At 38.4% G+C, this 27,616-nt stretch overlaps 1 protein-coding gene across 3 annotated transcripts in view; it reads left to right on the forward strand.

The window, feature by feature from the left end:
- The window catches only part of erg (ETS transcription factor ERG), a 317,870-nt gene that overhangs the window by 102,909 nt on the left and 187,345 nt on the right, over positions 1-27,616 (forward strand). Inside the window, exon 1 of one of the 3 annotated variants that reach the window (XM_051926842.1) lies at positions 23,854-23,975. The exons of the other annotated variants lie outside the window; for them this stretch is intronic. The gene's annotated coding sequence lies outside the window, so the exon portion shown is untranslated. Of the gene's footprint in view, positions 1-23,853; positions 23,976-27,616 lie in introns of those variants that run through there. 3 annotated transcript variants of the gene reach the window in all.

The raw sequence follows: 27,616 nt of genomic DNA on the forward strand, positions 1-27,616 counted from the left end.
CCACAATGTCAGATCTGCAATTCCCGAGACGCACATACTGAGGTCTGTTTGTAAGATAGTCCACGATCCATGCCACCAGGTATGAATCTACTCCCATCTCTGTTAGCTTGTCCCTAAGGAGCAGAGGTTGGATGGTGTTGAAGGCGCTAGAGAAGTCTAGAAACATAATTCTTACAGCGCCACTGAATAAACAGACAAATAAATAATAATGTTTTACAGATATTTCAAAGTGAACTTAACATGTATGTCGGGAGGAAGCTTTGAAATGCCAGATAGCATTGGAATGAACCTGTGGCTAAAAGTGCTCCAAGAGAGTGCCTTCTGGAGGCATCTAAATTTGCCGCCACCCTCATTTCCACAACAGCTTCCAGCATGTCCAGGGTTTTCTCCTGTGATGAAGCAGGCTTTCCTGATTAAATTTGTTCAGGCTTCATTTTAGCTTGAGTTGCTGTAGCGTAGGACACCACACTGGCTACTATGGACTGATAGAACATTTCCAGAATCTTGCTGCACATATCAAAAGACCTGAGTGTCCTTAGCAGGTGCAATCTGCTCTGGTCCTAAGACCAGGCCACTTTGCTGTTTATGTGAACCCTCAGGTGCTTGTGGCTCTCTACCACTTCCATGTCATCCCCCTGGATGGTGACTGGTCTCAGAGGCTCCTTGGCATGCCTGAAGTCCACCACCAGCTTTTTTGTCTTGCTGATGTTGACTTGCAGGCTGTTGTCCCTGCACCACAAGACAAAGTCCTCTACAACTTTCCTGTACTCAGACTCATCACCATTGTTATCACAGCCTATGGATGGACAAGTCATCTGAATATTTCTGTAGATGGCAAGTGCTGATATTATGCAGGAAGTTTGTTGTATGGAGGGTAAACTGGAAGTTAGAATGTACAATTCCCTTAGATTACAATCCACCATTTCTGACACACAGTCCCTCAGCCTCACAAACAGCTGTCTGTTGGTCAGGTAGTCCATGACCCAGGAAACTGTGGGGGCATCAAGTTTCAAAGCCTTGAGCTTTTTCCCTATTCGATGAGGCAGAATGGTTGACATTGCTGTATTTTTTTAATGCTATAGTAACAAATATCTCCTTTCGAAATAATGAAAAATAATTACATTAAGTATTAGATGCAAAGACGAAAGCTACTGTGGATTTCTCATGTGCACACTGGAGTTGATGTTAACCTAATATAATAAACTAGAACTAACCATGGGGTATGTTCATATTATTAAATACTTCAACTCAAAATTGTGTTATCTGTTATTCATTCCTTCTTTTTTTCTAATCAACTTATTCAAATACAGGATTACAGGAAAAATGGGAAAGTTTATTTTCACACAGGCTATGAGAAGGCTGGGACCCTGAAGCTGTCTGGTCCAATGTCAAGTCATATACATTTATTTGGTAAACAAAAGTAATACTACCCAGACTTTAATTTCTTACTCCATCATTTTTACTACGATGAAAAAATATCATAATAATTATTATTTTGAGAGTCAGTACTTTTGAAAAAAAAAAAGGACAGAAATCAAAATTTCAAATTTAGGAATTTGTTTTTCAGTAAAATGATAGAATTGATTATGCATCTGAACACTTGTGCAAGTCACTGTATATTACTAACATTCACATTATCTCATTATTCTTCTTACAAATAATGACCAAATAAACATATAAACCTATAAAGATTTGTGGAGTAATTTAAAAAGATGAGTGAAAATCTTGACAGAAATGTACATGTCCCTCACACTTTACAGACTGGGGATGTTTCTTTGCTGCCTGCCTGATTGGTTAGAAAAATGCCTGTAACCACTTATGTTTTTGTCACCTTTTTCTTCCATTTTTAAGTTTTTGTAAGAATACATTACAGGACAGATTAGCATAAAACATTACAGAACAAATTAGCATATAACAAGTAATTCAGTTTGCATATCAAAATAAATATCAGGTTCAGCACCATCCCCAGCCCATCTGGTTAACAGAGGCTCAATAAGTGTACTTTACAGCAATTTTAATAAATTCATGCCAAATTCTAAAAAGCTTTGAACAGGAGTTTCAAATGGAAAATTAATCTTTTTGAGTTTATAAGAATTACATGTGAATGCTTTGAAATCACTTCAGTTTCTTTTGTTCGTTGCTTCCTGACTCACCGGTATGAGAAAATCCACACAAATAATAAATCGTTCAACTCGCCCTTCTGTTATGCAAGATGTCAAGCTTTTTGGGGTCCCCCCTTTTTTTTGGCCCTTTAGACACAAAAACCCTTATTTTAAAACCATTTATTGACCAGATTTTAAGCAGGAAATTGCACCCTTAGGATAAAGAGAAAACCAATATGTGTCTTCAGCATAAATGATTAGAAGGTCTTGAAGTTATTCATGCCACATCAACTGACCTCAGGGTTTCATACCTTAATGGGATATGAGAAGTTAAAGTTACTCCTATTGTTGTTGTTTTATACTGTTTCAAGGATGCTGATCGTGAATATGATAATATTTTTGATATGTGATTCTTTACTAGTGGTACTAACCCTGTAACAGCCACTGCCAGGAAGTTAGAAATGACAGTTTTCAAACATAATAATGTGGGATGTGGTTTTAGACTATCTTAAGGCCAGAGATTACAGTTATGATGTTTTTTTTGATCTAGCCATCGATGGACCTCTATCAGAGGGTAAAAATGACAAATGTCTATTACAATTAAGAATATTTAGACATTTAAATTGAAGCACAAAATGTAATATTTCAAATATCTGCTGCAGTTATTATTTTTAATTATGTAATTCTAACCCATGAAGGGCAGGCTCAGTTATGGAACCCACTCTGGACCACCGGGAGGTAGTAGCAAATGAGAGAAAACAAAAAAAAAAAAAAAAAACTGAGTGCCATTATGAACAAATCTACACATTCTCATTCTGATACACTAACACATGATTTTCAGCCAACAAGTTTTTCAGCAAAATTGTGTCAAGAAACACTACTGGGGCTCCTTTACACCAACAGCAATACATCTGCATAATGCTTCCTGTGACTGTGACATTATACTCCAAGTACTGCTATAAGTGGATTTCAGTATTGCCCAACAGTTAAGCAAGGCATATGCCTGATTACGTTACGTATGCATATTACTCATGCATTTTTAGTATGCTCCATTTTTCCTTGAATTAAAATGTGCTTTGTACACTCTGATGAGGACTGCATCTTGTCAATAGCTAATTTCCATTCTTTGCCTAAAATTATGACTGAAAGATATCTTTCATAAAGCTGTCTCAATTGATATAAGGAGGATGTTTCTGAGAAGACTAGCAGAGTGTTTTGTAAGACTGTGTATCAACAACAAAGATCAGAGAAGCCTGGCACATATCTTTAAGCAAAATTTCCAACTTGCCTATAACAGAATAAATAACTTGCTAGAAGGTTACGTTTTAGATGTAGATGTTCAAAGAATAAAAATATACAGTGCATCCAGAAAGTATTCACAGCGCATCACTTTTTCCACCTTTTGTTATGTTACAGCCTTATTCCAAAATGGATTAAATTCATTTTTTTCCTCAGAATTCTGCACACAACACCCCATAATGACAATGTGAAAAAAGTTTACTTGAGGTTTTTGCAAATTTATTAAAAATAAAAAAACTGAGAAATCACATGTACATAAGTATTCACAGCCGTTGCTCAATACTTTGTCGATGCACCTTTGGCAGCAATTACAGCCTCAAGTCTTGTTGAATATGATGCCACAAGCTTGGCACACATATCCTTGGCCAGTTTCGCCCATTCCTCTTTGCAGCACCTCTCAAGCTCCATCAGGTTGGATGGGAAGCGTCGGTGGACAGCCATTTTAAGATCTCTCCAGAGATGTTCAATCGGATTCAAGTCTGGGCTCTGGCTGGGCCACTCAAGGACATTCACAGAGTTGTCCTGAAGCCACTCCTTTGATATCTTGGCTGTGTGCTTAGGGACGTTGTCCTGCTGAAACATGAACCGTCGCCCCAGTCTGAGATCAAGAGCGCTCTGGTGCAGGTTTTCATACAGGATGTCTCTGTACATTGCTGTAGTCATCTTTCCCTTTATCCTGACTAGTCTCCCAGTTCTTGCTGCTGAAAAACATCCCCACAGCATGATGCTGCCACCGCCATGCTTCACTGTAGGGATGGTGCCAGGTTTCCTCCAAACGTGATGCCTGGCATTCACACCAAAGAGTTCCATCTTTGTCTCATCAGACAAAGAGAATTTTCTTTCTCATGGTCTGAGAGTCCTTCAGGTGCCTTTTGGCAAACTCCAGGCGGGCTGCCATGTGCCTTTTACTAAGGAGTGGCTTCCATCTGGCCACTCTACCATACTGGCCTGATTGGTGGATTGCTGTAGAGATGGTTGTCCTTCTGGAAGGTTCTCCTCTCTCCACAGAGGACCTCTGGAGCTCTGACAGAGTGACAATCGGGTTCTTGGTCACCTCCCTGACTAAGGCCCTTCTCCCCCTATCGCTCAGTTTAGATGGCTGGCCAACTCTAGGAAGAGTCCTGGTGGTTTCGAACTTCTTCCACTTACGGATGATGGAGGCCACTGTGCTCATTGGGACCTTCAAAGCAGCAGAAATTTTTCTGTAATCTTCCCCAGATATGTGCCTCGAGACAATCCTGTCTCGTAGGTCTACAGACAATTCCTTTGACTTCATGCTTGGTTTGTGCTCTGACATGAACTGTCAACTGTGGGACCTTATATAGACAGGTGTGTGCCTTTCCAAATCATGTCCAGTCAACTAAATTTACCACAGGTGGACTCCAATTAAGCTGCAGAAACATCTTAAGGATGATCAGGGGAAACAGGATGCACATGAGCTCAATTTCGAGCTTCATGGCAAAGGCTGTGAATACTTATGTACATGTGCTTTCTCAATTTTTTTTTTTTTTAATAAACTTGCAATAACCTCAAGTAAACCTTTTTCACATTGTCATTATGGGGTGTTGTGTGTAGAATTCTGAGGAAAAAAATGAATTTAATCCATTCTGGAATAAGGCTGTAACATAACAAAATGTGGAAAAAGTGATGCGCTGTGAATACTTTCCGGATGCACTGTATTACAAATTGAGCATCTACAATTTGAAATTCCCAAATCTAACACTGTTTTAAATGCCTATGTGACACCACCTATGTTCCCTCAATTTTTTTTCACTGTTGAGCGAAGGTGAACAACATATGTGCTGATACCAAATGGACTTATTCATTCCAAGCCAGGAGGGGCAGGTTCTCCTCCGAGAAGAGCCATGAAGCTAGGACACATGATCGACAACCAGGGTTGGGGCCCCCCTTGAAATAGCGAGTAAGATAAAGGACCATCACTCGGTCAGCTATATGGAGTCTCCAGTGATGCTTGATAGATTTAGCATTACAGTTTCAATATGCTGCATGAGTGAAAAGATAACACCTGCACTGTAGTTAATGGAATGTCACGGCTTTCAGTTAAAAAATGCAGTTTTATTCTCTCTCGGTCCTCATATTGCAATGTGAGTACAGCAAATTGCTCCATTTACATTAGGTAACAGGACACTGCTGAAAATTGCCTTTATAAGTGAGCCTTTTTATTATGTTGGCAAAACCATGTTTTATGTATGTTTTTTATGTATGGGGGGGGGTGGGGGGGGGGGGGGGGATTCTCTCAATCCAGAGGAGAAGTGAATCTATTCTGAGGCTTTCCTGAATCACTGACCTCCACACCCTAATTTAAAGTAATATCTCATGCTTAAAGTGTTTTCTACACTGATACTATGTTTTTAGTGTGTTTTGATCAGCTGTACTCCTGCAAAATTGACGGTAGTTAAGAAAAGTAGGTGTATTTGCCTTTCCAAAGCTATCCAGTATAGGAATACTCTGAGAAAGATGTACAGTAATCCCACCTCCATCGCGGGGGTTACGTTCCAGAGCCACCCGCAAAATAAGAAAATCCGCGAAGTAGAAACCATATGTTTATATGGTTATTTTTATATTGTCATGCTTGGGTCACAGATTTGCGCAGAAACACAGGAGGTTGTAGAGAGACAGGAACGTTATTCATACACTGCAAACAAACATTTGTCTCTTTTTCAAAAGTTTAAACTGTGCTCCATGACAAGACAGAGATGACAGTTCCGTCTCACAATTAAAAGAATGCAAACATATCTTCCTCTTCAAAGGAGTGTGCGTCAGGAGCACAGAATGTCAGAAAGACAGAGGAAAGCAAACAAATCAATAGGGCTGTTTGGCTTTTAAGTATGCGAAGCACTGCGGCACAAAGCTGTTGAAGGCGGCAGCTCACACCCCCTCCGTCAGGAGCAGACAAAGAGAGAGAGAGAGACAGAGAAAAACAAACAAGCAAAAATCAATACGTGCCCTTCAAGCTTTTAAGTATGCGAAGCACCGTGCAGCATGTCGCTTCACGAAGCAGCTGCACAGAAGGTAGCAACGTGAAGATAATCTTTCAGCATTTTTAGACGAGCGTCCGTATCGTCTAGGTGTGCGAACAGCCCCCCTGCTCAATCCCCCTACGTCAGGATCAGAGAAAGTCAGCGCAAGAGAGAGAGAGAGAGAAAAGTAAGTTGGGTTTCTTCTCAGCCATCTGCCAATAGCGTCCCTTGTATGAAATCAACTGGGCAAACCAACTGAGTAAGCATTTACCAGAAATTAAAAGACCTATTGTCCGCAGAAATCCGCGAACCAGCAAAAAATCCGTGATATATATTTAAATATGCTTACATATAAAATCCGCGATAGAGTGAAGCCGCGAAAGGCGAAGTGCGATATAGCGAGGGATCACTGTAATTTTTTGAGAAGCTGTTCGTTTTCACAGTATTCATTGTCTTAGCTAAGTTTTGGTGAAGTGCCTTTTTCTAAAGAACAGCAGACAATCTGAAACAAGGACCAGGAATTCAAATGTAAGTCAGTCAACACACCAAGTTCAAACCTAAACAAAACGTTCTAATACTAGAAGACACTAACTAAAGTAACCACAAACTCTTCCAGGATTAATCTGTCAAAGTGAAATAAAGCACCCATCATAACTTTATACCATTGACCTAGTGATGTCTTACATAGTACTTCTGGGTCATTGCCAAAGTAACAATGAAGCAACTCAACCACAAAAAGTCAGTGAATGAAATGGCTTTGGAAAAAAAGTGAAGAATTATTAACTGTATCAGAATGGAGAATAAACAAATAACTAATACCAGGCCTGGATTCGGGATCCCAAAAAACTATCATGTCTAAATAATCATCTTAAAAAACATGTTCAAAAATGAGCAAAAGTCATAAAGTACATTCACAAGAAAGAAATGAAAGTACAGTAGAACCTCTGGTCATGAACATTTCCGAACAAATCAGGTTACGATCAAATAGTTTGCCAAAATTTTGCATCTGTTCATGACCACATGCTCTGGTGGCAAACAAAAACACTGGCGGCCAGTTTCCCTATGCGTGTTTGTATGCGCCAATGATTTCCCATTCTCTGTTTCCCATTTTCTTTTGTTTGCGTATACAGGGCCTAACAAAGCAGCTGATGTTGCAAAAGGAGTTATAATGTTAACCAAGCAGAGGCCTCAAGTGCTGGAAGAGGTGGAAAAACTATTGCTAGAACGAAAAGCAACTTGCAGGGGATAGCGTAAGCGAGCCGATCATATGCGAGAAATCCAGGAAGATTCATGGCGATTTGCTGAAAAAAAAAATCCTTCTTCGAGTGGCGAAGGTGAGGAATTTAAAGCCAGTAGAGGATGGTTTGAAAAGTGGCATTTAATTTTTTTTCCCAGTGCTTAAAACTCAGAAAAAAAGTGTTTACAGCGAGCAGTCCGTAAGCGTCTGGCGCGAACTCTTACAATGTTAGTTTTCTCTGTATTATTCAATGTTTTTACATTTACTTTACTATTACACTGTGCATACTATGGTATAATTAACTATTTTTGTGCTTAAAAAAATATATATTTACATACAGTTCATACGGTCTGGAACGGATTAATTGTATTTACATACAATCTTATGTGGAAATTACGTTCGGGTCGCGACCAAATCAGGTTGCGTCCAGAGTTTTGGAACGAATTACAGTCGTGACCAGAGGTACCACTGTATATTAATAACCAGCTTAACATTTTCTAATTGATTATAAAATTGAATTTAAATAAATCATTACATTTTCTGCCATTGTGATACAGGTGCAAGGAAAATAAGAGAAAACTATTTGAATGAAAGCTGAAGTGAAGAACATTGATGTGGAAAAAATTCTATAATTTAAATTAATCTTAAACCCAGAAATCACACTGAAATCCTTTAATATAGCCAATACACTTGTTAGGGATAAATATGAGATGGTATTATAAGGTTCTGCATAAACTGGCCCTCTGTTAAGATTTCCCAAGATATCTGCTTGCTTATAAACACAGATAGTGGGAGGTTCAATTGCCATTGCACATAGCATTGGTGAGTAAGGGCAACTTTGTCTCATTCTCTGCTCTAAATCAAGTTACTCAAGATTTATATTTTTCACACAAGTAGATTTTGCTATTGTAAGGTATAATAGTTCAATAAATGTACATAAGTTAAGACCAAAACCATATGTATACAATAAGGTTAATAGACATGTCCGTTCTGCTCTATCTAAAGCTAGCATAACCTTCTGAAAGCTCAACGGCTGCAGAAGAATATATTTCATTGAACCTTTTTGATCGTAAAAAATTCCATTGTTGTTGCTGTAGCCTTTATCAAAATCTTCACTTTGCTTTTTAGTAATGAGTTTGATCTCTAGCATATACATTGCAGAAGGGTTTGGAAGCCTTTGGAAAGGCTTTAATCCATGACTTACTTAATTTTTGGTAGAAGTTCTCTTCTGTTCCTTTACTTCATCATAGTTAAGCATTAACAGACTTAATTGATTAGATATATACAAAAAATTCCCACTTTGAAAGGAAGAAGTAAGGTCTTGAATCTCTAAGACATTTCAGGGGTCTGTCCAGTCTATAGTAAGTCTTTGGCATTTCAAGTTTGTTAAAAAATGTCTTTGATAAGAGCCTCAATACCTTTAGCTGTGTATAACTTCTTATAGTACTCCTTAATATACTGCTCAGTTTTTTATGTAATACCTTCTGCATTATTGATTTCTGCAATTGTATTCTGAACTTCCCTTCAGTATACAAGGGTAGTAACTAAGTGAAAGTTTTTTCCAAATTTTTGTAATCAGAATGCTGTGCCTTAACTTGCTGGGTTTTTGTTTTTTGTGGTCAATAATTTAAACTCTCTTTCCAAAGCTAATTCCTCTCTCTCTTTTTATAAAGCTCAGTGGTGGGATATTTTGAATATTCATCGTTAATTTTAGAGATATCAGCATATTATTAAAATTACTTTCTTGCTTGTAGTTTATTTTTCCATGAAGAACAAGAAATTGCTTGTTCTCTTAAGCATGCTGAAGGTGTTTTCCAAAGTGTTTTAGCTGGTTTCTCAGAAGAAGTATTGAGTTTCAACCAAAAAAAAACATTCCTCAAGTAAATTTTTAAATGACTCATGTCCTAATAATAAAAGTTTGAGTCACCGGTTGGAAGTTGGAATAATGCTATTTAACATTGTGCGATGCATGGTTTGAAATAACAATGGCATCATAAAGGCAAGACTTGATAAATTATGAAAGTGTCATTTCTGTCTTAAAACATTGCAGATACAGATGGAGATTATTTATCTAATGTAGAATTTATTAAACATTTAAAATCTTCTGCCATCATGAGCTAATGAGTATTAATTTTAGGGATTAAAGAGAGAACTTTTACTAGGAATTGGACATCATCACAATTTGATATGTATATATTAGCCATAAGTGATTTAGTTTCATTCTTTCTCACAACCAGGATAATGTTGTGTCCCTCTGGATCAGTAGAATACCTCAGTAGCTGCAAATGGGGTTGGTTTTTGAATCACTGTTACTAACTCCTCTTATTATAGTTGGAGTAAAGCATCTAGCCAACCCAATCTCTTTAAATGGGTCTTCAGCCAGTATGCTATTTTTTGATTGTGCTATGATGAAAAAACACTTTTCCCTTTTGATGCCATGTTTGAAACATTTAAAGTTTTCAACTTACCAAATGTAATAATATGGGAGGTATTTTCTGCAAAAAAAGGAAATGGCAATTAAAATTAAAAAATGGAAATGCAGTCTTTCTTTTGCCACTAATTTTTCAAAGTCTATGCTCAAATGATGCTGCAAAAATAAAAAATTAAATGAAATATCACAATTTGCAATTTTATTTTCCACTAACATAAGAGTGATTTGTCAAAATTTAAAAAAAAATGAAATCATCCTTTTCAATTTCATTTTCCATTTTGTCTTTTCATTTTCCATACCCATCTTGGTGTGACAGTGTCATAATTAAAATGAAAATGCAATCCCCACTTTAAATTTGCTTTTTCTTCATGACATGCGTAATAACTGCTAAAATGGAAATGAAAATTCAATATTTCCTACATATTTTTATTTCCATTAGGTTTGCAGAGCATTTGTGACAAAATTTAAACAAAAGCACAAAATGCATAAATCAATCTTAAAGTCCCTGTTTGAATATTTATTTTCAGCCTGAACTGTAATGATGCTGCAAAAATCAAAAGACAAACACAAATAAGCACTGGCACCACCTGCTGCACATTTAATTTTCATTTTCTGCTTTACATTTTCATTTTGCATTTTAATTTTCACGTTTTCAACATGTAAATATATTTTAATTAGCATGGGTCAATGGGCGTAGCTAAGACTTCAATATGATGTTAAATGATATTGTATGGTGGAATTTACATTAGATTTTAAATCGCCCAAGCTCAATGGACACGGCAACCCACACAGCATCAGATCAGCCTCAGCTGAACATTACTATGTTTGGCAGCAATTATAGCTACAAGTCATTATGGGTAAATCTGTACAAGCTTTGCGCATCTGGATTTGGGCAGATTATCCCGTTTTTTCTGGCAGATCCTCTCAAACTCTGTTAGATTGGATAGGAAGCATCTGTAAACTGAGATCTTCAGGTCTCTGTACAGATGTCCTATTGGTTTTAAGTCTGGGCTTTAGCTAGGCCCCTTAAGCAAAGTCAGAGATTTGTCCCATAGCCACTTCGTCGTTGTGTAGCTTTATGCTCAGGTCATTATCGTGGCGAAAGGTGAACTTTGCCCCATTCCAAGGTTGTGTGCACTCTGGAGTGGGTTTTCTTCATTTGGCTGCACTAATCTTTCCCTTCTGACCAGTCTCCCTGTCCCCACTGCTAAGAAATAACCCCAGCTATGATTCTGCCATCACCATTCTTCACCACAAGGATGTTATAAGGTAGGTGGTGAAACTAGGGAATCATCAGACTAGGGAATCCTTTAAATGCTGCCACTATACCATAAACACCAGATTGATGGAGTGCTGCTGAGACGGTCATCCTTCCGACAGGTTCACCTGTCGAAGTAGGGAATTTCTGAAGCTCTTCTAGAATGATCATTGGGTTTTTAGCTACTTCACTGACCCAGGCCCTTCTTTCCTGGTTACTCAGTTTGAACAGATGGCCAACTCTAGGAAGAGTCCTGGTTGTTCCAATTGTTTTTTTTTCATGTCACAGTTGATATTGATGGGATGCTTGACATAGAGGCTTCAAAGCTTATATTGGTTTAATGAAGCTCACTGCTTTGAAGCAGTGTATTGAAGCATGTATAGAAACTTTTCAACCACGTGACTGATGATGTCCAAAGCTTAAAATATCACTGAAGCGGTGGAAGCGCTCTGACTGCTTCAAAGCTTTGCACTGTCTAGAAGTGCGGAACATGTTATCTGACAATAAAGTAAGTATGCTATACTATTCGTTTGTACTGTGTAATATGAATAGCCTCGACATACAACAAACGTTTGGGGCAGCTGTGTACTTGACCTTGTCTGCAAAAATGCACAGTTGTAGTACAATAGTGCTCAGAATCAAGTCCAAAATAGAACTGATTAATGGAGGGAGGAGGTCAGGTTTTATAGGGAGGTCAGAGGAAGTGACATCGTCCTTGGGGCTGGGACCAGAAGTAATGTCGTCCTCAGGCCGGGACTGGAAGTAATGTCGTCCTTGGACTTGGGACCGGAAGTGATATCCTCAGAGCCGAACTCGAAGTGACATCTTCGGACTCAGGCAGAATTTACCGTGTCTGGTCTGTGGAAATAAGATAAGAAGGTTTAGTGCACCCTGCCACCCCCTTGCCTGGCATGGAATTCCCTTCTTTTGGTCCCTGTAAGTGGCTCCCATGCACACATGTGTGACAACTGGAACTTGCAATGTGTCATTAAAACTCTAGCCTACTGCAGGCATATTCTTGAAACTTTCTTATATGTGCCCAGTTCCACAAGCACACCTCCTAAACCTGTTACAATTCTCTTTGCCCCTTAGGGCAATTATTCCCAAAATATGAATATAAAAATATTCATCTTTCACATTGCCTCACAGCAAAAAAAAGCCCTGACTTGATAAAGTTGTCACATAATTATGAATCAGTGGTGGCTTACAATATATGGTAGCGGCTCTGAGTGCTGATGCATTTTAGTTTTTTATATCATTATAGGTATAGTAATGGCATGTCACGCTATACCAGCCTGTACATGAGTCACCAGCAGTATTAGTTGCCATTCCATCATACATATGACCAGTTTAGTGTCAGCTGCAGAGGAGCTGATAAAAACAGCAAGCTTGCCAAGGTCTCAAAATAATTCCAACTAGTCTGGCGGCAGCAAGTACTCATTCTAGATAGGTAGCTACATAAAACAGCCATGTGAAGAGGGAGAAGTCATTGACACTTGATGCAGATGAGCACCGGTGCAGTTCTACAAGTATAGTATTCATAAGACCAAAATGAACACACAGATTGTTCTTGGGCTTTTAGTGTTTTGGGGTCACCTTTCAGATAGTAACTATGCAATCAACAAGAGCAAGGAGTACTTGGGCTATGTCAAGCTCATGGCTGCTATGATTTCTGTAACCCACCAGATGTCACTATTTTTGAAACTTTGGATCTTTTTTTGAAGCTTCAAAAGCTTCACGGGGCTTCATCTGCCCATCACCAATTGTTGAAGCCTCTGTAATCCTGGGATCACCAAAAGCTTTAGAAATGGTTTTATACCCTTGCCCTGGTCTGTGCCTCATCACACTTTTCTCGTTGAAGTCTACAGAGAGTTCTTTGGACTTCCTGGCTTGGCTTTTGTCCTAACATGCAGTGTGAATTGTAGAACCTTAAATATGCAGGTATGTGCCTTTCTAAAAGATGTCCAATCAATTTAATTGCACGTGGCTACAATGTGAGTGTCACAGCAAAGGGTCAGAATTCTCATAGTTTCAGTTTTTGCTTATGGGTTATTGAGTGTAGGTTGATGGGCACATTCTAATTCTACAACTCAATAATGTGTGCAGAAAGTGAAGGTGTCTGAATACTTTCTGAATGCACTGTATAGTCATCCATTCATTTTCTGAACCCACATAATCTGTTTAAATATTCAAAGAAAAATAACGAAAATTTGGTTGACCATTTATTGTCTGCTGTAGCTCAAACACAATTTATTATCCCTGACATCAGGTAATTAAGCAGCCGAACTACACGTCTCTTTAAGCTTATCCCATTAGTTCACTTGTCTATCCAGACTACAGGGATCTTCATTTTGTTCAGTTTCAAGGGTTGAAATTCAGTGTCAGGTTAGGGGTAAGTCTACTCCCAACTATAAACTGTATACGTTTTGCGCATTTATTTATTTTTCTGACCATTATGATGAAAGAATAAAAAAGCTGTTTCTTCATATAGAGAAGACTAAGGTTTTAACAGATTATAACTGTGTTACTTTTGCCAAAGTGTTCTCATATAAAATAATTTCTTTTTTGAAATATCTTTTGTTAACGCTTGCCTACCCTTAAGACACACCTAATGAAGAGATGGACACTGTTGTGAAATTTGATACTGTCCCCGTTTAACCTCCATTAAATCATCTACAATTGGAGTAAGTACTGGTTTATCAGTGCCCGTGGGGAAAATTATCTTCTCTGTTCAACTATAAAAGAAATAGAGAAGAATATACAGGTACGTATATAAACATTACTGAAGTAAAAGAACAGTGTGTACTATTGTGACAGGCAGAGTGAACCGAATGTCTTCAAAGTTGAACAGAGAAGCCTAAGTAGGGACTTAATCCAGATCCAGATAAATTTGACCTAGAAGAGCATTCCAGCTACTGTTGTTAACAGTGGATCATTAAGTACAGTGCATCCAGAAAGTATTCACAGCGCATCACTTTTTCCACATTTTGTTATGTTACAGCCTTATTCCAAAATGGATTAAATTCATTTTTTTCCTCAGAATTCTACACACAACACCCCATAATGACAATGTGAAAAAAGTTTACTTGAGGTTATTGCAAGTTTATTAAAAAAAAAAATAATTGAGAAAGCACATGTACATAAGTATTCACAGCCTTTGCCATGAAGCTCGAAATTGAGCTCATGTGCATCCTGTTTCCCCTGATCATCCTTGAGATGCCATGTACATAAGTATTCACAGCCTTTGCTCAATACTTCGTCAATGCACCTTTGGCAGCAATTACAGCCTCAAGTCTTGTTGAATATGATGCCACAAGCTTGGCACACCTATCCTTGGCCAGTTTTGCCCATTCCTCTTTGCAGCAGCTCTCAAGCTCCATCAGATTGGATGGGAAGCGTCGGTGGACAGCCATTTTAAGATCTCTCCTGAGTTGTTTAATCGGATTCAAATCTGGGCTCTGGCTGGGCCACTCAAGGACATTCACAGAGTTGTCCTGAAGCCACTCCTTTGATATCTTGGCTGTGTGCTTAGGGTCATTGTCCTGCTGAAAGATGAACCGTCGCCCCAGTCTGAGGTCAAGAGCGCTCTGGAGCAGGTTTTCATCCAGGATGTCTCTGTACATTGCTGCAGTCATCTTTCCCTTTATCCGAACTAGTCTCCCAGTTCCTGCTGCTGAAAAACATCCCCACAGCATGATGCTGCCACCACCATGCTTCACTGTAGGGATGGTGCCGGGTTTCCTCCAAATGTGACGCCTGGCATTCACACCAAAGAGTTCAATCTTTGTCTCATCAGACCAGAGAATTTTCTTTCTCATGGTCTGAGAGTCCTTCAGGTGCCTTTTGGCAAACTCCAGCCGGGCTGCCATGTGCCTTTTACTAAGGAGTGGCTTCCGCCTGGCCACTCTACCATACAGGCCTGATTGGTGGATTGCTGCAAAGATGGTTGTCCTTCTGGAAGGTTCTCCTCTCTCCACAGAGGACCTCTGGAGCTCTGACAGAGTGACCATCAGGTTCTTGGTCACCTCCCTGACTAAGGCCCTTCTCCCCCTATCGCTCAGTTTAGATGGCCGGCCAGTTCTAGGAAGAATCCTGGTGGTTTCGAACTTCTTCCACTTATGGATGATGGAGGCCACTGTGCTCATTGGGACCTTCAAAGCAGCAGAAATTTTTCTGTAACCTTCCCCAGATATGTGCCTCGAGACAATCCTGTCTCGGAGGTCTACAGACAATTCCTTTAACTTCATGCTTGGTTTGTGCTCTGACAAGAACTGTCAACTGTGGGACCTTATATAGACAGGTGTGTGCCTTTCCAAATCATGTCCAGTCAACTAAATTTACCACAGGTGAACTCCAATTAAGCTGCAGAAACATCTCAAGGATGTTCAGGGGAAACAGGATGCACCTGAGCTCAATTTCGAGCTTCACAGCAAAGGCTGTGAATACTTATGTACACGTGCTTTCTCAATTTTTTTATTTTTAATAAATTTGCAAAAACCTCAAGTAAACTTTTTTCACGTTGTCATTATGTGGTGTTGTGTGTAGAATTCTGAGGAAAAAAATGAATTTAATCCATTTTGGAATAAGGCTGTAGCGTAACAAAATGCGGAAAAAGTGATGCGCTGTGAATACTTTCCGGATGCACTGTATATTCAGGATTGGAACCAAGAATAGCTTTTCCACTAAAATGTTCATGAGAATATCTTACATGCCACCAAGATAGGACATTTATGAGGTGTATATATAATATATGCACGTTGTATAGTATACAGGTGGTTATAATCATGTAGCCTAACAAAAAACTAACAACCAGACAATACAAGCAACTGAGCTGTAGAATGTTGATAATGTTGTATCTGTCTACCTCCTTCCATGGCAGTATACATTATTTTTTATGTAGTTTCTCTGCAACTCTCCTAATTTAGTTCCTCAAACAGAATCTTACCACTAAGTAATCTTTCAGTGCCATATGAGTTATTGGTGTGTATATGAGTGTGTGTGATCCAATATCAAATGTTTCTGTGATGGTGGTACAGAATGGCAGTACCAAATAGCAGGCATGACGTGTGCCTGCAGCAAATAAGAGGTTCAGGGGTTAGCAGACTGCTTTCATTTTCTAAGGCAACATGAATAGCTACCTCACATTGGCTATAATTTGTAATTACTATGTGTTCCTTAAGCAGATTGAAATTGGCAGGTTGATGGTCATGAGGCTGGCTATTCTTGAGTTTAATTGCTTTAAAGAAACTGTTTATTCTGCACTTAAAAGTTTAAAGTAGTTCACGTATTAGGTCTTTGGTGTTACTGAACACTGTAAAAGGTTAACTCATTATGCTTCTTATCCAAGAATGTCTGATCTGCAGCAGACAAAGAGAAGGGGTGATTATGAATAACTTCTCATAGTACTTTTTGTCTTGCTGTCATGGTTTATTGGATTCTGAAAATAGTTTATGAATGCTAAAAAGTTTTGATAATACAAGTATTTGGTGAGACAGCCACCTCAGATTTTTTAAATTTAATATAATATATATTTAATATATTAAATACATGAAATAATGAAATGTAAACTCTAATTGATTGACTTTCAACTTTGTGAGCAACATAATAGAGAAATTTGGCTGCATTTCACTTCTCTCAGAGAATGGTCATTATAGATTAGTTACACAGAACTAAAAGCTGATAGTGGAGTCATTTTCATATACTCACATTGCCCAGAACAGGGGTCCCCAACTCTGGTCCTGGAAGGCCACAGTGGCTGCAGGTTTTCATTCTAACTCTTTCTTAATTAGTGAGCTGTTTTTGCTCCTAATTAACTTATTTTGAATTAATTTTATTTGAGTTGCTCTTGAAGACTCAGACCCTTTAATTGTTTCTTTTTCCTTAAGTAGCAGCCAAACAATAATGAGATACAAAATGAGCCAAAACATGACCAGCAAACTGTGTTGACCATACAATATCTGAAAATAAACAAAGATGAAGGTCTCAGGAATGTCGATCTACCCAGGTCCCCAAAACATTTTACCACTGCTCTTAGAAAAGAGAAAATCAACAATTTCAGAAATGTCTGCTATTGCACAATGAGAGCAGCAACAAGCTATGGGATTAAAGAATGGGTTTAATTAACGACAAGACTCTGCACCTAATTAAGCAACTGGTTGGAGTGAAATTGGTTGGAATTTCAGGCCCTGACTTAGTTGGTCTTCTGTTGACTCACTCACTTCACATTTCAGGGGAACAAATCTTAAAAAGCAAGTCAATTAAAATTAATTCAAAAGAAGTTAATTAGCAGCAAAAACAGTGCACTAATTAAGAAAAGGGTTAGAATGAAAACCTGCAGCCACTGGGGCCCACCAGGACCAGAGTTGGGGACGACCCTTGATTAGAACATACAGTACAGATGGGCAGAGAATTTTTATTTTTGAGACATTTTTACTGTTCTGTTTGAACAATACAGTCTGCAGTAATAGAATTTGTAGTAGTAAACTATAGGAAAAAAATTGCTTGTTCAACACTTAAAGATGATTTTGTTGCCACATGCCAAACAACACTTTTTGCTTTTGTTCTGATTGATACCAATCTTAATTAACATGTGCAACAGCATTACTAGCAGTAGATATATGAATATTACAGATGAATATTCAAAACCCTTTGTGAATCTGTATATATACAGAATGTAAAGAGAGACTTGAATTTATGGTATATTTCAATCATGGACATCAACGTGTATCTAATTAATATATATATATATTGTGATGAAACCAGGGAGTCAGTGAGCCCCAAACCCTCAAAAGTGATCACACCTAGAGTTCCGGGTTCAAATAATGGTTTGTTTATTATACACAGTAGTTCACATTGTTGCAAAAGGCACACAAACTCAGGTTCTCTCTCTCCACAAAAGTCCTCTCTCTTCTCAATGCACTGCCCTCCTCCAGTTGACTATTGCTCTCCATCCTCTCAGCTCCAACTTGCCTGGAAAAGGGAGTGCGGTCCCTTTTACTGAGGACCAGGGAGAACTTCCGGTGCCAGGGCCACTGCCTGATTGAAGTACTTCTGGGTCATATTGGACCCATTGCAGCACCCCCTTGCGACACCCACAGACCCCAGCAGGGCTGTGATGCCAGACTACAACTCCCTCCTGGTTCCTGAATGGGTGCCAATATGGATGGCTGCTGCCATCTAGTGCCAGTGGGAATAAACATCCCCTAGGAACAGTCCTTCCCTGTCTTCTTATTCTGTCATGGCTAGGGAAGGTATGAAGTCCATGTCCAGTCGGGACGTCTGTCCGTTTATTCAGGGCTTCCTCCCCCGGCTAAGGAACCATTCATTATGTTTGGGATGTCTGTCCACCTGTTAGGGCTGTCTAGTCCAGGTGTGACGTCCTTTGCTCTCATGGCCGGGATGCCTTTACGTTCCCACGGGGCCCTCCTGTCCAGGTAAGGAATCTTCTGGACTCCTGGACAGGGTGCTCGTCTATCCTATGTGCCTCCTACTATATATATATATATATATATATATATATATATATATATATATATATATATATATATATATATATATATATACAGTGGGTACGGAAAGTTTTCAGACCCCCTTCAATTTTTCACTCTTTGTCATATTGCAGCCATTTGCTAAAATCATTTAAATTAACAACCAGGCACTGCTCATCACTTATCCAATACAGTCCCCACAGTGAAGCATGGCGGTGGCAGCATCATGCTGTGGGGGTGTTTTTCAGCTGCAGAATCAGGACAACTGGTTGCAATCGAGGGAAAGATGAATGCGGCCAAGTACAGGGATATCCTGGACAAAAACCTTCTCCAGAGTGCTAAGGACCTCAGACTGGGCCGAAGGTTTACCTTCCAACAAGACAATGACCCTAAGCACACAGCTAAAATAACGAAGGAGTGGCTTCACAACAACTCTGTGACTGTTCTTTAATGGCCCAGCCAGAGCACTGACTTAAACCCAATTGAGCATCTCTGGAGAGACCTAAAAATGGCTGTCCACCAACGTTTACCATCCAACCTGACAGAAATGGAGAGGATCTGCAAGGAGGAATGGCAGAGGATCCCCAAATCCAGGTGTGAAAAACTTGTTGCGTCTTTCCCAAGAAGACTCATGGCTGTATTAGCTCAAAATGGTGCTTCTACTAAATACTGAGCAAAGGGTCTGAATACTTAGGACCATGTGATATTTCAGTTTTTCTTTTTTAATAAATCTGCAACAATTTCAAAAATTCTTTTTTTTGTCTGTCAATATGGGGTGCTGTGTGTACATTAATGAGGAAAAAAATTAATTTAAATGATTTTAGCAAATGGCTGCAATATGACAAAGAGTGAAAAATTGAAGGGGGTCGAATACTTTCCGTACCCACTGTATATGTATATATATATATATATATATATATATATATATATATATATATATATATATATATATATATATATATATATATATATATACTGTATATACAGTACTGTGCAAAAGTTTTAGTAGGCAAGTGTGAAAAAATGCTGTAAACAAAGAATGCTTTCAAAAATGGAAGTGTTAATCATTTATTTTCATCAATCAACAAAATGCAATGAATGAACAAAAGAGAAATCTAAATCAAATCAATATTTGGTATAACCACCCTTTGCCTTCAAAACAGCATCAATTCTTCTAGGTACACTTGCACACAGTTTTTGAAGGAACTCGGCTGGTAGGTTGTTCCAAACATCTTGGAGAACTAACCACAGATCTTCTGTGGATGTAGGCTTCCTCACATCCTTCTGTCTCTTCATGTAATCCCAGACACACTCGATGATGTTGAGATATAGGCTCTGTGGGGGCCATACCATCACTTCCAGGACTTCTTGTTGTTCTTTACGCTGAAGATAGTTCTTAATGGCTGTATGTTTGGGGTCAATGTCCTGCTGCAGAATAAATTTGGGGCCAATCATACGTCTCCCTGATGGTATTGCATGATGGATAAGTATCTGCCTGTATTTCTCAGCACTGAGAACACCATTAATCCTGACCAAATCTCCAACTCCATTTGCAGAAATGCAGCCCCAAACGTTCAAGGAACCTCCACCATGCATCACTGTTGCCTGCAGACACTCATTATTGTACCGCTCTCTAGCCCTTCGACGAACAAACTGCCTTCTGCTACAGCCAAATATTTCAAATTTTGACTAATCAGTCCAGAGCACCTGCTGCCATTTTTCTGCACCCTAGTTCCTATGTTTTCATGCATACTTGAGTCGCTTGGCCTTGTTTCCACGTCGGAGGTATGGCTTTTTGGCTGCATCTCTTCCATGAAGACCACTTCTGGCCAGACTTCTCCGGACAGTAGATGGGTGTACCTGGGTCCCACTGGTTTCTGTCAGTTCTGAGCTGATGGCACTGCTGGACATCTTCCGATTTCGAAGGGTAGTAAGCTTGATGTGTCTTTCATCTGCTGCACTAAGTTTCCTTGGCCAACCACTGCGTCTACAATCCTCAACGTTGCCCGTTTCTTTGTGCTTCTTCAAAAGAGCTTGAACAGCACATCTTGAAACCCCAGTCTGCTTTGAAATCTTTGTCTGGGAGAGACCTTACTGATACAGTATAACTACCTTGTGTCTTGTTGCTGTGCTCAATCTTGCCGTGACATGAAACTGTCTTCCATAACCTCACCTTAGTAGCAGAGTTTGGCTGTTCCTCACCCAGATTTAAGCCTCCTACACAGCTGTTTCTGTTTCAGTTAATGACTGTGTTTCAACCTACGTGCGACATTGATGATCATTAGCACCTGTTTGGTATAATTGGTTGATCATACACCTGACTATAATCCTACAAAATCCCTGACTTTGTGCAAGTGTACCTATAAGAATTGATGCTGGTTTGAAGGCAAAAGGTAGTAACACCAAATATTGATTTGATTTAGATTTTTCTTTTGTTCGCTCACTTTGCATTTTGTAAACTGATAACAATAAACAATCATTATTTATATTTCTGAAAGCATTCTTTGTTTACAGCATTTTTACACACCTGCCTAAAACTTTTGCACAGTACCGTATAAATGCAGTATATAGTACATAAAGGAGTGTGCTGGATCCAGCCATATCCCCAAAACACTGTAGAGTTAAGTAATGGAAGGAAAAGGGTTTATTAAATAGATAAAGAAGGCCTACCAGAAAGCACATTATGCTCTTAACTACTCCCACAGAGACCTGTGCAAGAGCTACAATTTCCAGGAGCTTCTGTGAATATTTTATTTATTGTTTTCAGCCAGTGTTACTGTCCACTATTGGTCAGTGCTGCTGTTCACTATCAGACAGAGGTTTTATTTGCCACTCTAACCAGGTCTCCAGCATTGAATATTTTAACTTAGCATCCTGGTCAAACAATGACATTGCTTCCATTGTTTTGTCTGTTATCTGCTTACTCCCGCTCGCACAGTGATTAGAATTGCTGCCTCATAGATCTAGAGTCCCGGTCCAATTCCCTGTGTAATCATTTTATATGTGGAGTCTGCATGTTTTCTCTCCATGTCAGTGGATTTCTCTTTGATTATTGTCGTTTTCCTGTATCCCCAAAGACGTGTATCCTAGGTTAATTGACAATTCCAAATAGGACCTATAATGAACTGGCTCCACATCCAGAACTGATTTCTACCTTGTATCCTATACTTCTAGGATATAATCTCTGGCCTGATGTGAGCCTGAATAACATTAAGTATGCTGCTGTGTTATGTAACATGTATAAACTGTATCTCCACTGAATAATAACACCACAATTATTTACATATTTTCTAGGGTGACATGGTAGTTAGCACTACAGCCTCACAACTCCAAGCAACTATAAGGGTTACACAGCAAAAAATCACAATGCAACTAGGAAAATAGAAAAAAAATTGAAATGGAAAATATGTTGTTTTTATTTATCAAAAAACTTGATGTCTTGAAATCAGCTAAATAATCTAAAACACAGATTTATAGATATGTCAATCTTGCAATAAGGAGTAAAAGATTTCATGGCTTAATACAAAAACTGCTCACTTGCTTATATTTCCTTTTTTGCAGTGATTTGTCTATGTGAAGTCTGCTCAATCACTCCACATCTAGAAAGGTTTTTCTCTGGGTACCCTGGCTTTTCTTCCACATACCAAGCACATTTAAGTTAAATTAACTGACAACTGTAAATTTTCCCTTTGAGAGTGAGTGACGTGTGATGGAGTGACTAGGGTATGCCCAGCAGTTGACTAGTTAAAAGCTGGCACCCACCATGTGTCTGAATCTGCTGGGTTAGACTTAGGAATTTTGTCAAGCATTGAGGCTGTCAGGATCATTGTTTGTGGGAATTTTGGATATTCTTTCCATGTCTAAGTAGGTGTTTCTTAAGGCTTACTGTTTTTTTTTTCCTGCATACTAAAGTCATTCATCATAGATTAAATCATGACTCTAAATTAGCCCAATGTGACTGAGTGTGCTCTGTGATTGACAAGTGCAATGTTTAAAATTGGTTCCTGCCCTGTACTTGATTTGACTGGGATTGGCTTGGATATTCTGTCAAGCTGTCATGTTTACTGGCTATGTGGATTTTGCATCTTCTCTCCATATTTATGTCTTGTCTGAGAACTCCAGTTTTCCTCCCACATACCAAAGACATTCATGTTAGATTAAGTGACAACTCTAAATTAGCTCTGTATGAAGATTGACTAGAGGTTTATTTCTATCTTATGCCTGATTCTGCTGGTGTCAGCTCTTGCCCATATATCCCTGAATTGGACCATGTCGATAAGGATTATACAGAATATGGATGATTAGATAAAGGCTTCAGAAAATGTATGGATAGGTGGACAATTTTATAGGAGAGTTTTGTGTAATACCTTAAAAGTTATTGCTGTTAAGGTCTCAATCATCTGTGAGAAGGAACTACAAACACCAAATGTTTTGCATGGAAATTTCCTTGAGTCACCTAAATTACAAAAACCATTAGTTCATAACAGAATAAAAAGTCACATGTATATTCAAATGAGCAAATGCTGTAATTATATTGGAGAGATTTAATTGAAGGGTTAAACTGGAATAAATACCAGAATATGTTGGAAACACATTACAGTATTTAGGCAGTATGTGGTCACCTGATGGCACCTTGTCTGCTATTTGCTAATAAATGCATGACGCTTCATGCCATGGTGTTGGTGTGGTTTACCATTCCTCTAAGGAGGAATCTAAATCCTTTAAAAATGAATGTCTGATTCAGTCTTCAGAAGCTCAGTGGTTAAGTGTTAGCCTGGCTGTGCGCTTAGAATTCCTGCAAAAAGAGGGCCAGACTCTTTGGATAGTATTCAAGAAGTAAAAGAAAGAAAGAAAGAAGGAAAAAAAACAATTTTCAGGAATTCCATCTGTGGTCGGGTCAAACCATATTAATTTTTTTTTCTCTTTTCATGAGTTTTGGGACAAACTTGTGGTCTGGTCACGTTCACTTAAATTTTAACCAGGCTCGGCATGTGGGGAAAATCTGGGCTGATACTTCAGTCATTTGTTACCCAGCAGACGCTGTAATGTCATTGCCAAGAAGTGACAGAGCAGCAGACACACTTGCTTCCATGTGCACAGCCGTGGCTGCTGTCTGGGGATCCAGATGTTGAGCTGACTGCCGGACTGGGGATCAACACAAGCGTCTTTTTCATTCTAAGGTACCGTTTATTCTTAACGTTCACTTTCTGCTTCAGAGGTGAGGCTCCCAGCAGTAATCGTAAAGTTTTCAAGCTGGTTTATGAGCTCTGCTTAGGCATCTGTACTGCTGTTTTCAGTGATGGAAATGATTTTGCAATTGACAACATTTTCTTTCGTCGGCAGCTTAAAGTGGCAGATTCCTTGAACTTTCTCGAGATCATTATTTATTTATTTTTTTGTTCTGTTAAAGAAATGTCACTGAAACATTCAGAAATTGATGGAGGACACCAGTAGTAATTATTTAACTCAGCACGGCGTGACTAACTGTGGGCCTGCATGATTGCCATGATAATAACTTTCAGTTTGCATTTGTTTATATAACTTTATCTCAGTTGCATTTCATAAAACTAATGCCAGGAACTTTGGTATTTATTTTCTTTTACAAGTCAAGGTATTAGTTGACTTTAGCTTTAATATCATGGTTACTTTACTCACATGGATATTATGTGAAGTTCTTTCTCAGAGGATTGCTTGAAATAAGGGTTCACATCTCAAAATTTTAAAAAGGAGTAAAATAAATGAATTGTCGACCTATAGTGTTCTTTTTTTATGTCGTAAAAGTCATAAAATATGTTTTAAAATTCCAGTGCTACGAGTTCTTTCAGCTTTCTTTTAATCAAAAAATACACTGATGTCCACCACTTTTTATGTTTTTGCAACTTTAGTTTTTCTAATGGACTGCAGGCAATGTGGCTGTGTCTCTCTAGACAGATTTCTGTTTCTTCTGTAATTTTACAGATTTTGGAGCTTATGATTGTTACTGTCAATTGTATTTTCAGAGCTTGACTTCTAAATGGTCCTGTTATAAGTAATGTATATTATATAAAGGGGTGGTCTTGTGGTCAATGTTTGATTTTCATCCCTGTCATTGTATTTGTCAAGTTTGCATTTTGTCATTATGTATTTTTTTTTTGTTTCTCCAAGATTTCTCTCATATTCCTAACATGAATATGTCAGATTAGTTTGACATTGTAAATTTAGTCTGGTCTCGTGGAGTGCTTCTTTATATTTATGACCTCTGCCATTCAGGATTCTTTTCAGCTGCGTGGATGCAGCTCACAAATCAGGTAGTGGCTTCTTACAACCTTGTAATAGTAATGTAGCATAACCTTTTCAAACCTACTTAATCCAAATTAGGGCTGCAGGGGGTTGGAGATCATTTTAGCAGTACTAGGTAGAAGTGAAGACGGGGCATCAGTCCATGACAAGACCTGCTTGCACACACATTCATAGTGACACTTATGCAGGACCAATTTGGAATCATCAGTTTAACTAATAAAAAGGTCTTTGTGGATTGTTGGGCAACAAGTACCTGCAGAAAGAGGCATGGGGAGATGCATCACAGAGGAAGAATTTGAACCCAGATATGCGAGGGAGCAATTCGAACTATGGTGCCAGTGTGATGTACTACAATTCAAATGGGAGTTCCATTCAGAAAGATGGATACCATATAAGATGGTTGCTGTACATTTGACAAAGTTGCTAATGCTGTCACTTCCCAGAGCTTACATCTTTGAGATGATGTGGGGGTAAAATGCCTTCTGTGCTGTGTCTGTGTAGTTTCCCTGTAATGCAGTGTTTTGGGTGTTCCTTGCAGGGTGATTGGTGGTACTTATGTTTTACAGTATGGATGCGTTTGTCTTAGAAATGTGCCTTAGTGCTATGCTCTCCAGACATGATTCCTGTCTGATGCCTAATATTGCTAGACTCAACTCTGCCTTCCTCAACTCCCTACCTTCATAGTGATAGGATGTCCTATTCACGTTTGGTTAATCATCCTGCTTTTTTCTCATTGTTACATCAGATTTTGTGTGTATTGGTCCCAACTCCCCAGTCACATAACTCATCTATCTGCCTTTTCCTGGCCTCAGTTGTCTTTGCAATGCATCTTCTGTACGTCTATGAATTGGCCAGTTTGTTCCTTTATTGGATGAAGACAAACTACAAAATACTTGATGCCTTTTCAGTATAATCTGTATCAATAAAATGTAAGGTTTTAGACTATTGGGTGCCATGTGTGCATACCCAAATAGCAGTACAAACATGGAAAAATGCCTGCTTGACTACAAAGTAAGTAAAAACAGCTGTTCAGTTTTTCTGCTCTGCTCTGCAAATGTTTAATTATTGCCCACTTGTTGACATAATCACAAGATAAAGCTGAAATGGATATGCAAGCCTTATATAAAATAAGAAAATACAGTTTTGTTAATACCAAAGTAGGTCAATAAGATGGTCTACCGAGGAAGAAAATCAATATTAAATACACAAAAACATTTCTGTATGTTTCAGCTCACTCTACATTTATTCTGCAAGTTTCATAACAGTGGGATGTAGCTGAGCAATATGGTTTTTTTTTTTTTTTTTTAATTCCCCGAGGAAAATAAATAGTGCTTGTCTGTTACTAAGAAAAGACTTGTGGTGTAGCAAGCTTACAAGTGTTGTAGGCGTATGGTTGTTTTGGAAAACCATATATTCACTTAATTCCATTGACAATTCTGTTTCATTGTGGCTAAACATGAGTCATGTTTGCAGTCTTAATCTAAACTAAAAGCATGTTGTAACAGGGGTTTTGACAAATATCCCCATGCTACTATGAATTTGCATAAATAAGGTCACTGCTGTTGCTAGTGCATGACTAGTGAATGTTTTGGATCTGAATAATCAGTGAAATTAAGAGTGATTCATTTAATGACAACTATCAGCCCTCAACACTAATTAAAGAAGTGAAATCTGGCGCCACAATCTACATAGTCACTGTCGTAAAAGGTCAAGCCGCTGCATACTATTCTTCTTTATGCATACAAGTGGAAGCTTTGAACAATAAGACCATGCCAAATCAATTATAATTTACTGAATAACGCACCCTTTCAAGTCTTGCAACTTTACACGTACTGTAGAGGAAAAGTACCTGGAAAAACAAGAATAAAATTATGTTTACAGTATAACAAAGGGTACATTTTTAGGTGATAGTAGTACAAAGTCTTAAGCAAATAATAAAAAAGTTGCTAATAAAATGTCAAAAGCATTAAGGATTGTAAGGACATTTTACAAGATGTCTTTTTATATGATATTGTGACTGATTGATTCCTGTAGATTCCTGTAGCTTTCTCGAAAATGTACACAGTACGTTGATTCATGCAATTGATCTAACACTTCACAATATGTTTACTTATAATAAGTATTTAAAATCCACTACCCACTGATAAGCCCACAGTTAAAATATAAAAAGCTGAATTGAAACAAAATAACATACAACAGAAACTGACAAACTCCACTCAGTAAAGCACATAGACTATACAATGTGTGCCTGTGTACAAACAAATATGTGTACATGTATAGTTATTATGAAACTTGCTGCAGTATTTTCAGTTAACTGTGTAGTAACTTTAGTTTAGGTACTGCAAGAAGGCATCTATTACTCATGTACTGTTATGTAACAAGACAAATGCTTACAAAACATCAATTAAGTGTTTATTCATCTCTGCAATGTAACCTACCAATAAAACTTCATTTTGGAATCTGAGGTGGCTTAACTGGGGCAAATTTCTCTTGATTTTACATATTTAGTGTAAGATCTATGAATCCTTCATATTAACAAGTC

This window comes from Erpetoichthys calabaricus, chromosome 4, assembly GCF_900747795.2.
Source record: "Erpetoichthys calabaricus chromosome 4, fErpCal1.3, whole genome shotgun sequence".
Lineage (NCBI taxonomy): Eukaryota > Metazoa > Chordata > Cladistia > Polypteriformes > Polypteridae > Erpetoichthys > Erpetoichthys calabaricus.